Below are 11,030 nucleotides of genomic sequence, written 5' to 3'. Positions count from 1 at the left end.
CACCATGGTTTACAAAGTTTTTCATAATACTGCTGTTACTGGCATTCAATGTTCCAACAGCAATCCCACCTCCAGAGTGAGTTTACCTCCACCATTGTCCCCATTTTTCCAACCACCCTCCTAGCCTGTCCCCTTAGGAGTCACAAACTAATTTATTTAATATTGCTTGTTACAACTAAATGGCTAATGGAATCATTAAAAAAAAAAACTCTCAGTTAAAAAAAGTGTCAAAATTGTTATAACTCACCATGGTATCATTAAATCCTCAACTGAGGGTTTGCTAAGCTGTTTGTAGCTGGTTGAGCCTTATGTGTTATTGTTTTTGTTTCTTGGGCTTACTTGGCTTCTATGTTACTTTCCCAGCACAGTTGATTTGCTACCGCTGGGCAGTCAGCATTATGGAATTTGGAGGTATCACACTCCAGGAGCCTTAGGCTCTGTAGAAATGGGTCTATGAGATTACAGAGCAGCGGCTGTGGGATGTGGGTGTGGCTGCCGGAGCTTCTAGAAGTACAGGGTGGGAGTGGGGGTCCGCTGCCTGCCCCCACTTCAAGAAGACCCCAGAATTCTCAGCCTGAAAACCGGTATGCCAGGAATTTATGCCTGCAGAGGTTAGCGGTGAAACAGTGGAGCTGGCCCTTAACCTGGTGGCAGCTGTGTGGTGTGAGTGTATCTGCTGGGCTTCGGCTGGGTGGGGACTTGGCCACCCTGCTCCTGAGGGTACCCAGGGTTCTCAGCTGGTAAACCAGTGTACCCATGAATTTTAGCAGCTTGGGCTTTGAGATTTAGTTGTGAATCTGTAGAGCTGGGGCGATGGGTGAACTTACATGGTGGCAGCTGTGAAATGTCACATTATCAATTTTTAACTTAATTTTTAAATGATTTGTGGGGAGGTGGGCCAGACCTAGTGGTGCTCAGGGGCTATTTCTGGCTCTGTGCTCTTTTGGTGGGGCTCAGTGAACCATATAGGATTCCAGAGATCAAACCAGGGCTGACTGCATGCAAGGTAAGTCTTACCTTCCATTTTTTAAAAATTGAATCACCATGAGATACAGTTACAAAGCGTTCATGTTTGAGATTCAGCCATGCTATGATTGAACACCCATCCTCCACCAGTGCACATTTTCCACCACCAATGTTTCCAGTATCCTCCCCAAACCCAGCCCCATCCCAGTCCTCAACCTGCCTCTGTGTTACACAATTTCTCCAATACCCTCTGTCTACTCTTGGGCATTATGTTTTTCCCAATTTTTCCCGCCACCATACAAGCCTGCCTGCCAGGGGCAGATGCTAGATAATTTATTTTCCATTCCTCATTCTGAATATCATGAAAGGTTGCGCGACCACAAAGCGGGCACGTGCTTCTGGGATCCTAGTTTGCAGATGGTTGGGTTCCAGAGAAATCTCTGTAGGGCACTAATCTATTTTGGGGTTCAATTGGGAGTCTCTGGACCAGGGCTGTTGAGGTGCCAAGATAGCTCCCGGAAGAAGCTTGTGGTCATGACAGCCAGACCACAGAGCAGGTAGAGAGCTGGGGAGGGACTGCCCGGAGCCTTGGCAGCCTGGAGATTTAGTCCTGGTACCCGCATACCTGGGCCTTGCTTGTGGAAGCTCTTGGACGCCGGGGTTCCACCTGGAGTAGGCTTGGAAGACTGTACCTGCTCAATCTGGGGTGTCCCAGAGAAATTAGCTCAGTATGGGGCCTGGAGGGATCTCCGGTGCTGTGGTGCCATCCGGGACGGGTTGCTGCATCTCTGGACCAGGGTTACCTTCTGTTTTCTTTCCAATGCCTTCTCTGATTTTTTCCTTCCTAGTGTTTTTCCTCAGCTGGTTACACAATTGCTCTTCAATTAGAGGGAAGGGAAGCAAATTGTGAGAACATTCCTGAAGATATTAACTTTTTTTTCTCTATTATTGGGCCGTATCTAGAATTTCTATTCTATTCTTTGGACACCATCTCAACCTTTTCTCTTGTTAGTCTGTCACTGGTTACATTTTTGTTGCTGGAGAAATTATTGTGTAATTAACTGTGTAAGTCAGAAGGAGGAATTCCATGACATGATTTCTTTGCAGAGGCTGCTAGCTATCCACTGACATCCTTCATTCTTAAATCGTACATAGCCCTCTTAAATGGATGGGCTGAAAGTCACATTTCCCAGCTCTCCTTGTGCCTGGGTGTGGTCATGTGACAGAATTCCGACCAATGGAGTGTGAGCCAAGTGATTATGTCATCATAACCTTAAAAGGAATGAGTGTCCACTCCTTTTGCCCCTTCTCACTGGCCAGGATGCAAACAGGATGGCAGGAGTTGGAGCAGCTACCTTGAGACCCAAAGATGGAAGCCACATGTTGAGAATGGCAGAGATTCTCTACCAGCTGTGGACTGCTTACCTTTGGGCTACCATGTGAGAGAATCAAAATTCTATTTTGTTATGTCACTGTATTTAGGAAGGGTTTTGACTATTTTTTTTTATTTGCTCTTTGTTCTTTGTGACTGGGAAGGAAATCAAACCCAAGGGCTCATCCAAACACACAAGTGCCCTGCTGTGGAGCCACACAGACTGGCTTTTTTTCGTTCTCTTATTTCTATTTTGTACTTTGTTCTCCTTTTAAAAAAATACTTTTATCCAGTTTTCCTCTTTAAAGTGTCAACTTGCAAACCATCTTAGCGTGCTTAGAGTTTTAAGGTTAATTTTACTCAAGAAATAAACATAAAAACGGCTGCCATGGATGGGGTTAATCACTGGCACTTGGGAAGCCCTGGGTTTCACCCATTGTGCCGCCAAAAAAAAAAAATGACTGAAAAGATGATTTTTCTACTTTTACACTAAAATGAATTTCTAATGATTTATGGAATCTCTGAGTCACATCCTTTCCCCCTCAATATTCTTTTTATATCGTTTCATTGACTTAAAACTGCTAAGGTCTGAAGCTAGTCTCATTTTATTTTCTTTGATAAAGATTGGCTATCCCTTTTGGGGGGGGTTGAGGCTATACTCAATAGTGCTCAAGGAATCTCTCCTGTTCATTTGGGGGGATCCAGCTGAGATCAGTCATAAGGCAAGTTCTGGGGGCTCCAACTGAGGTCAAGTCACATGCCAGGCGAGCTCCTTAACCTCTTTCCAACCCTACCTGAATCTCTTACCAGGATGCCCATCATGGGATACTTTTGTTATCCCTAGGAGATGAGAACTTCACTAGAAATCTTCATTCTCAGTAGTTCCTCTCTCTGGAATGTAGCCAGCCAACCTTGGAAGCTAAGCTGGGTCTTTTGTTGTTGTTTCTGATACATTTCTTCCTAGGTATTGTACTTGTTTCTTTGGGGGGATTGCAGAATTCCCCGTAATGCTCAGAGACTACTTCCAACGTTGTTGGCAATCACTCCCTGGATATAGTCGGGGCATTATACAGTACTGGAGAATGAACCTCACCTCTGCATGCAAAGTATGCTCTCCAGCCCTTAAGCCATCTCCCCCGTTTGAACATTTCCATTATTTTCATCCATCAGAGATTTTGGTTGCATGTTGGAGCAGCATAAATATGTTATGTCTCTTATTTTCTTTGCAGTCACTCTTCACCTCTTTATTTGCTATGTGAGTTACCAAACCAAATCATTCACTCATTTTTCTGCCCTGACACAAGATCTTCTTCTTGTTGTTTTTAATGTGACTTTCAGTTATTCTGTGGAGGTTTTTTTTGCCCTTTTTCATTCATTACTTCTCAGTTCTCGTTTCATCTTATTTTGGTGTCTCTGATTTGGGGTTTGTGTGTTTGTTTTCTTATGGTCTCATATTGTATTTCTTTTTGTTGATTTTTATTGTTGTTGTGGTGGTGGTGTTTTGGTTTGGGGGCCACACCTATCCATGCCCATGGCTTACTCCTGACTCTGCACTCAGGGATAACTCCGGGCATCTTGCGGGACCATATGGGGTGCCAGGGATCGGACCCAGGTTAGCTGTGTGCCAGGAAAATGCTCTACCCACTGTACTATCACTCTGGCCCCTCACATTATGTTTATTTATTTCTTTTTTTTCTTTCATTCCTACTTTGGACAAACTGGCAGGCTATCGAATGTAGCCTGCCCACAGGGCAGAGTCTGGCAAACTCCCCATGGCGTACCCAATATGCCAAATACCAGTAACAATGATGGGTCTCATTCTCATTCTCCTAAAGAGCCTTGAATATAATCTCAGGGCTAGGATGAAAGAGACGTTACTGGGGCCTGCTCGAGGCAATCGACGAATAACAGGATGATTTGTGATTTGTGATTTTTTTGCTTTTTGGGTCACACCTAGTGATGCACAGGGGTTACTCCTGGTTCATGCACTCAGGTATTACTTCGGGTGGTGCTCAGGGGACCATATGAGATGCTAGGAATCGAACCTGGGTTGGCCACATGCAAGGCAAATGCCCTACCTGCTGTGCTAACACTCCAGTCCCTCACATTGTATTTCTTTTCCCTGAGCATGCTGAGAAGATTCTTGCCAGAGATCCGGTTCCAGTTCCTGAAATCATTTAGCTTCTCTTTATATACATTTCCTCCCACCAATCTTGGTTGGAAGAGAAGAATTGTGTCAGATAATTCTAAGGGAGCTCTTTACTAAGACTAAGACCCTCTAAATTAAATGCTCAGCTGAATTCCTCAAAATTAGATGGAGGGCCACAGAGCTAGTACAGTGGTTAAGGCACTTGCCTTGCATGTAGTCAATTCAGGTTCAATCCATAGCACCACACATAGTCCCCTTGACCTGATCATAGAGCCAAAAGTAAAGCCTGAACACCTCTTAGTGTGGTCCCCTACAGCCCTCCAAAAAGTTTAGATGGAACTGTTTTTTTTATAAGAATCTAGATAGAGGGGTTGGAGCGATAGCACAGCGGGTAGGGCATTTGCCTTGCATGCAGTCAACCCAGGTTTGATTCCCAGCATCCCATATGGTCCCACAAGCACCGCCAGGAGTATTTCCTGAGTGCATGAGCCAGGAGTAAACCCTGCGTATCACCAGGTGTAACACCCCCCCCCCCCCCCCCCCCCCGCCAAAAAGAAAGAATCTAGATAGAGAAGCAAGAGAAACAAGCTACACACAAGAATGAAACGTGACAAATCCAGAAGACGGAACATTCTCCAGGACCACTGACTCTCTTGATTTCACTAGTAACTGTCCTACAGCTAGAGGAAAGGAATTGGAAGGGGGCTTGGTTAGATACTCACGTGGATCTGTCTGCTGTCGGCAACTGGAGACATTTTTCTAAGGCCTGGGATTTGGAAGAGATGAAAGTGTGCTGACATCCACAGGCAGAGTGCTGGTTAAATAGAACAGGTTGGAAGAAAGGTCATAAAAGCATTTTGAGAGTATTTATACACACAGACAGTTGATACAGAGATGTTCTCTGGGAGAGCGAATTGGTTACTTTTTAAGCTTCTCTATATTTTCTAACACTCTGCAAGCACATGTTCTGCTTATGCAATCTTTTTTTTTTTTTTAAAGTGGTGACACAGATTTAAATGGGGCATTTACCATGAAGCTAATTTTGTGTCTTAGTTTTTGTGGGACTTTTTCCTTTTTATGTTCTGCATTTCTTAAATTCAGTGAAGTGAATATACAAACTGGTGTTTGAAACATTTGGTGGACATAGCACAGCTTGACCTTGAACAGCTCTCACCTCAGCCCACCTCAGTACTTGGTCATATTTCCAAGCTAAACCCCTCTACCCATTGAACAATAGTGCTCATTCCCCCTTCCTCTAATCTTGTTGTTTTTGACAAGTCCGAAACTGCATAAACTTTTAGCCTTATCTCTCTAGACCTCAGACTCAGAGCCTGGGGTCTCTGGGAAAAGATCATACAGGAGGCGAGATGCTTTCTTTGTGTGATTCTGACCCCAGTTCAATCCCTGGCTGGCACTGCATATGATCCCCTGATCACTGCCAGGGGTCACTCCTGAGCACAGAGTCAGGAAGAACCCTGAGTACTGTATGGCCCAACCTCTTCCCCCTACCAAAGAAAAAGGGACACACAAAAAACACTAGCTTGAGCTGACCACACTGGTTACTCCTCAGCAAGATTTGAAAAGACAAATCAACACTTTCACTGTCACTGTCCTCCTGTTGTTCATCGATTTGCTCAAGCGGGCCCAGTAACATTGTGAGACTTGTTACTGTGTTTGTGTTTGGCGTATTGAATATGTCAAGGGTAGCTTGTGTGTGGGCGAGATACTCTCGGTAGCTTGCTGGCCTCTCCAAAAGGGGCGGAGGAATCGAACTTGGGTTGGCCAGGTCAGCACTTGATCACTTGACATCCTGTTACTCATTGATTTGCTTGAGCAGGCACCAGTAATGTCTCCATTCATCCCTGTCGCATGCTAGTGTAGCCCAATGGCGTCTGCTCGTTCTAGGAACATGAAGAGCCTCAAACCGATTGTTCAGGGTCTTGATGAAGAAGTCTGACCATCTCATTGGTGGGCGGCCACGCGATCTTTTGACATCCCATGGAATCCAGTCGGTAACGGCTCTAGTCCAGCGGTCGTCTCCAAATCTCATTACATGTCCAGCCCATCTGATTTTCAACGCCTTGGCAAACGAGACAGTGTCCCTGATTCTTGATCGTCGACAGAGGTCGCAACTTCGGATTCTTTCTCTCATTTGAGTGAAGCGGGTTACTCCAAGCATAGCTCTTTCGATTCCTCTTTGAGAGACCCGAATAGCGTTCTCATCCTGTTTCCATAGGGTGCAGGCATACTTCTGAGGCATATGTTAATGCAGGAAGAACAGTGGAATCAAAGAGATGTGCCCAGAGTCGGAGGTTCTTCATCCTCTTAGCTATTTCTTTGACGCTCTTGAAGGTGTTCCAAGCCGCTGTCTTCCTCTTGTGCAACTCAGGTGCCAGGTCATTCGTCATATTGACTTCTCGACCTAGGTACACATAACTGTTGCATTTGGAAATGTTTGTTCCATTGAGAGCGAATGGAACGTCAGGAATGAAACTGTTTCTCATAAACATTGTCTTCTTGAGATTCAGCTGTAGTTCAACCTTTCCACACTCATGGTCAAAGTCGGCCAGCATTTGTGCCGCTTGGTTAAATGTTTGGTGTTATTAGAACGATGTCATCAGCAAAGCAGAGGTGGTGTAGTTGCCGACCCTCTATCTTCATTCCCATTCCTTCCCATTTTAGTCAGCCCATGACGTTCTCGAGGGTCAGCACAGTGGAGGAAATTGTCCACCAAGATTTTCATCTGCAAAAGTGCAGAAAGCAGTAAGGTTAGCATCAGCACCACTGAAACACACGAGCTTCCTCATACTGTTGTGTATTGACTTATTTACATGCTTGTCATGAAATGCCCAAAAATTAATGGTATTTTTATCCATTACCCAAAAGAATTAGTAAATAGTTCCATTATTTTCTGTAAAAAAAAATCAGCCCAGGAGAATTGATAGAAGTTTCATATAGTTCTCTCAGGTCTTTGAAGTCTGACTCCAAATAACAGAAAACAAAAATTTCTTTCTTTTTTACCTAAAAGAAGCCTGGGCATACACAGCTCAAAGCTAGCATGGTAGTTTTAGAATCATCAAGAAAATTTTTTGGAGGTGCTTGGGAATATAGGGCAACAATGATGGGAGAGCATGTGATGTGAGTCTCAAACCTGGAACTATGGGGCCAGAGCATCATGAATAGGGCATTTGCCTTGTACTCGTCGACCTGGGTTCAATCCCCGGCATCCCATATGGTCCCCAAGCACCACCAGGAGTAATTTCTGAGTGCAGAGCCAGGAGTAACCCCTGAGCATCGTCGGGTGTGACACAAAAAGCAAAAAAGAAAAGAAAAGAAAACCCTGGAACTACTGCATGCAAAACATGTGCTGCACTGAGGTATTTCCACAGCCCTGAAGGAATTCTTTTGTATCTTGCCAGGTAACCACCCTAAGCATGCCATTTCATCGCACAATGTGGATGCCCAAGCTCCAGCCGTCAAGTCTATATTCTAGCCAGAAGGAAAAAAACAAGGCATGGAAAAAGAGATCATTTTCCTTACAATGATTCTTCACAGAACTTTTGCCTAACACTTGAGCATCTCTTTGATCAGAACATAGCCATAGGCTTTTAACTAGCTATAAGGGAGATCATAAAATATACTCTTTAGACCAGAAACTTGGGGCCAACTGAAAAATCAGACACTCTAATACTAAAGAGAAGGGAAGAACACATATTGGTATAGGCAACTAAGCATCTTTTGCTGCTGGTATTGTGTTGTGTTTTGATTTTTGGAGCACACCCAGCAGTGCTCAGGAGTCATTACTGGCTCAGTGCTTGGGAATCACTCCTGCTGGTGCTTGGGGAGCCAGGTGATGTCAAAGATCGAACCCAGCTCACCTTATACGAAACATGCTCTGGCCCGTTCAGCTCTCTCTGTCCCCATCATAATATTTTTCCAGAAAAAAAATGATTCATGGGGTCAGAGAGAGAGAGAGAGATAGTACAAGGTTTACGGCACTAGCTTTGCACGCAGCAAGCTCCATGCCAATCCTGACGGGAAAGATTCCTGAGCACAGTGACAGGAGTAAACCCTGAGGACCATCGGTGTGACTTCCAAGCCAACACAAACAAAAAGATTGAATATGTTGATTTTCAGGCTTAATAGGGTAGGTAGAAAGGAGTAAGCATCCTAAAGTTCCATTTATATGATTTTCTTTCTTTCTTTCTTTCTTTCTTTCTTTCTTTCTTTCTTTCTTTCTTTCTTTCTTTCTCTCTCTCTCTCTTTCTCTCTCTCTTTCTTTCTTTCTTCTCTTTTGGTCACACCTAGAGATGCTCAGGGGTTACTCCTGACTGCACTCAGGAATTACTCCTGGAAGTGCTTGGGGATCATATGGGATGCCGAGGATTGAACCCGGGTCGGCCATGTGCAAGGCAAATGTCCTACCTGCTGGACATTCACTCTAGCCTTACCCTCGTTTTTAAGGTAGGATGGTTTCCAGAATGCTGGCCTCTATCCACATCCTCAGACAATGTAAACCAGGAGGAACTTTCCCCACTTGGTAAACAAGAGGAAATGAGGAATGTGAGCTCAAAAGTTTCTTGACTACCGAGAGCTTCAGCAGGAGCTGAATGAGAGCGGAAGAGAGTGACCAGGCCAAGCGGCTGATGGATGGGCCGAGGAAAACCTCGCAGCCTTCCCTCTTCTCCCTGGCCTGATAATGAAACACAAAATTAAGCCTCCAAGTCTGTATGAGGCATATGTGGCCCATCCTGTTGCACTTTTTTTGGGGGGTGTGGGGGAAAGTGGGGGCAGTGGCAGGGGAGAGGAATTGGGTCACATCCAACTGTACTCGGGTGTTATTTCTGCCTCTGCACTCACAGCAGTGCTCAGAGGACCATATGGGATGCTGGGGAATTGAACCCAGGTCGGCCACATGCAAGGCAAACGTCCTATCCACTGTACTCAACACCCCTATCCAGATGCCTTTTGGAAATGTGTCCCAATTGACCCTGACATTTGATACTTTATTAAAGAACTTCTGGAATTTTGTCCAGTGTGGAATACATGCTCTCCCTGAAATGGACTTGGTCAGCCAGCTTGATTCTTGACCCCTGATCCAGCCAGCCACCCCAAGGACTTGAGGTCTTGCTTGCTCTGTCTCAGGGAGAAGGGAGCTTGTCACCCTCTGACGGGGACACAGTTTGTTGAGCAGAGTTGCTTGTTGGGGGTGTAGTCTTCCAGCTGACAGGACAAAGCCAGCTCACAGCGCCAGTAACTGGATCAGAAACACGTCATTCCAGCTGGTCCTCCTGTTGACCTTGTTAGGGAAGCAAGGCTGGCAGCCGGAAAGAAGACAGAAACCGGCCAGCTGGAGCAGAGCACGGCCCTCCTGCCCTCCCTCCCTGCAGTTCCTCCCCCAGCAGGAAGTCCTCCACTTTCTGGTGGGAGCCCGTTCAGAGCTCAGGAAGGGGGGATTCCCAGCAGAGCACAGCCCCTAAACCTGTGTGTGTACTGGTTGCAAGAAGAGTAAGGGAGTCATGGGACCCGGGGGGAGGGGAAATAGACTATGCAGAGGGCTGAAACACAGAGGCTGGGGAGATAGTACAGGGGTTAAGGCACTTGCCTTATGTGCAACCAGCCTCAACTTGAATGTCGAATCCACATACGGTTCCCCCAAGCACTGCCAAGAAGTGAGCACTGCTCACCAAGCACTGCTCGCCAAGGAGTGAGCCCTGAGTACTGCTGGGAATGGCCCCTGAATGAGAAAAAAAAAGGGGCAGGGGGGCCTGGAATGCATATTTTGCATGCTAGAAGCCCAGGTTCAAGTCCAGACTGCCTGGTCTCCGAATACCAATGAAAACAGCCCAACACTGAGCTGCTGTGTGTAACCCCTGAGCAGTACAGGGTATCCCTCCACCCCCTAGCCTGCCAAATGGAGTCTTTTTTTTTCTTTTTGGGTCACACTCGGCGATGCTCAGAGGTTACTCCTGGTTCTGCACTCAGGAATTACTCCTGGCGGTGCTCAGGGGGCCATATGGGATGCTGGGAATTGAACCTGGGTTGGCCTCGTGCAAGGCAAACGTCCTACCCGCTGTGCTATCACTCCAGTCCCGCCAATTGGAGTCTTGATTTCATTATTATTATTATCATTATAAATCTTTATCATTTTGTGGTGCTGGGGATTGCACCCAAGTTCTCACATAAAAAGTGAGCACTGATGGGTTTTTTTTTTTTGTTTGCTTGTTTGTTTTTTGGGTTGGTTTTATTTTTTTTTTTGGTTTTTGTTTTGTTTTGTTTTGCTTTTTGGGTCACACCCAGTGATACTCAGTAGTTACTTCTGTCTCTGCACTCAGGAATCACTCCTGGCATGCTCAGGAGACCATGTGAAATGCCAGGGATTAAACTGGGTTGGCTGTGTGCAATACAAACACCCTACCTGCTGTAGTATGACTCTGAGCACGCTTGCCCAAGAGTGACAGGCTTGGAAAGGGGTTATTTGGGAGGGGGGAAATCTCTCTTCCTCTTTGGGGCAGCAAGTACTTCCTTTCTTGGCTTTCTGCT

This window comes from Sorex fumeus, unplaced genomic scaffold, assembly GCF_029834395.1.
Source record: "Sorex fumeus unplaced genomic scaffold, SorFum_2.1 ptg000037l, whole genome shotgun sequence".
In the NCBI taxonomy this organism is placed as follows: Eukaryota; Metazoa; Chordata; class Mammalia; order Eulipotyphla; family Soricidae; genus Sorex; species Sorex fumeus.
The sequence above is the reverse complement of the archived record's forward strand: the minus strand, read 5'-3'. Positions refer to the sequence as shown.